General features: G+C 49.5%; 1 protein-coding gene across 3 annotated transcripts in view; it reads left to right on the forward strand.

The window, feature by feature from the left end:
* The first annotated feature begins 1,531 nt into the window (after window positions 1-1,531).
* The window catches only part of ZNF18 (zinc finger protein 18), a 23,587-nt gene continuing 23,444 nt past the window's right edge, over window positions 1,532-1,674 (forward strand). For 2 of the 3 annotated variants that reach the window (XM_010842995.1, XM_010842998.1), the window contains exon 1: window positions 1,532-1,616. The gene's annotated coding sequence lies outside the window, so the exon portion shown is untranslated. The remainder of the gene's footprint in view (window positions 1,617-1,674) is intronic. The other variant, XM_010842996.1, reaches the window with a different exon arrangement.

The following is a 1,674-nucleotide window of genomic DNA, read 5'->3' on the forward strand; positions in this document are numbered from 1 at the left end:
CTACACATCAGACTCATAAAGAGGGCACATTAAGCCAGATTTATTGCCTTCTCTGATCAGATGCTCTTGAGAAGTGGGGCCTGGAAATACAGTTTTTTAACAAACTGCCAAGATGATGCTTTCGGCAGTGGTCTAAGGAGAAGCATTACAATACACAATTAATAATCAATAGTTTTAAGCATAATAATAAATAATTGTTTCTTAACTCATACTTCAACAAACTAACTGACCTAGTTAGCTGCCAAAACTTTGGGCAGGAATATGATCCTATATCACAAGGAGCAAGTTGCCAGTTTATAAAGAAATTATTAAACTGCCAAGTGTCACTTCCTTATCAAGAACCAATTACCAGAGTAAGAGTTTTCAACCTGAAATTCATGAGTTCCTAGAATGCACTTCAGGGTTCTGTGAACTCCCTGAATTTGTGTGCAAAATTTTCTGTGTAGAGATGTATGTATATTTTCCTTGGGAATGGATTTATACCTTCCATCAGATTCAAGAGGGCTCTGTGACCCAACTAAAGCTTCCAAATTACTGTTATATTCCTTGGATGTTGATCAGCTAAAAACTAACATGTTGATGATAGAAATCCATCATCCTCCCTTTCCAAACCAGCTCACCTCTTGACTTTCTTAAAAGCAAAGCACCTTGACGTTCGGAGTAACACCCTAGGCAAGTGTCACTCTACATGTCTCCGACAAATTGCTACCACGCTCTGCCCAGGAAGTAAAAAAACAGCATTTTTATACAAGTCAATTTCAGAAACTCCCACATGGGTTAAGCTGAAATAGTAGTTTTCACACAGTGGATTTCGCTCAGGCCCTGGGACCTAAAAAACACACACAGGATGACTGAGTGGTAGAGTGCAGGATGACCTGGAAATGTACAGTTGTTATCCTAGTTAGAAATGACTTGGAAGGAGGTAGGGGTAGAGGATGGAGAGGGGAAAGGTGTCGGAGAGATGAACAAGGCGGTAAAATCCTAGGACTTGGAGATTATTGTCAAGTGGAAAGGGAAGAAGGGGAGGGAGGAGGCAAGGAAGACATCATCTCGAAGGAGTGAGAATGCGGGTGGGGTGGGGAGGCGGGGGCAGACAGACAAGACGAGATGGGAAGAGAACTGCAACACTGAAAGGGGAACAGTGGAAGAAGAGAGCCGAGGAAACGCAGAGTCAGTGAGAGCTGGAGAAGCCTGACAGAGAAAGGTCAGGGCAAATCAAACGCCCCTGGGAGTTCTAAGTGAGGTGAGGACAACAAGGAGGAGAGACTGCGGTTAAGAGCCGGGTTAGGGGCCGAAGGGTTTGGGAAAGACACGAGAACGACCTCTGCATCCCTCGCACTGCTTGGCCCAGTGCCCGATCCAGACCTGGGGTTCACTAAAGGTCCAGGTGAGGACTGAGCGACCGCACGGAGCTCAAATGAATGAGAGAACCGCCCGCTGCGTGACGCACAGCGGCCTCAGAGGCGCGAGTGGGGCGGGGCTATCCGGACAGCCAATCAGAGCCTGGGCATCAGCCCCGCCCCGCCCCGCCCCGGTGCCCCCCAACGTTGGACCCAGAGTCGCCCACAGCCGTCCGTTTCCCGGAAGTGCGCCCGAAGCCGGCGCCGCGGGCCGAGGTGAGCGCACGCGGGCTGGAGTGGCCTGGACGCCGCAGCACGGGGCCGGGCATGGCGC

Source organism: Bison bison, unplaced genomic scaffold (assembly GCF_000754665.1).
Source record: "Bison bison bison isolate TAMUID 2011002044 unplaced genomic scaffold, Bison_UMD1.0 scf7180017864180, whole genome shotgun sequence".
Classification (NCBI taxonomy): Eukaryota; Metazoa; Chordata; class Mammalia; order Artiodactyla; family Bovidae; genus Bison; species Bison bison.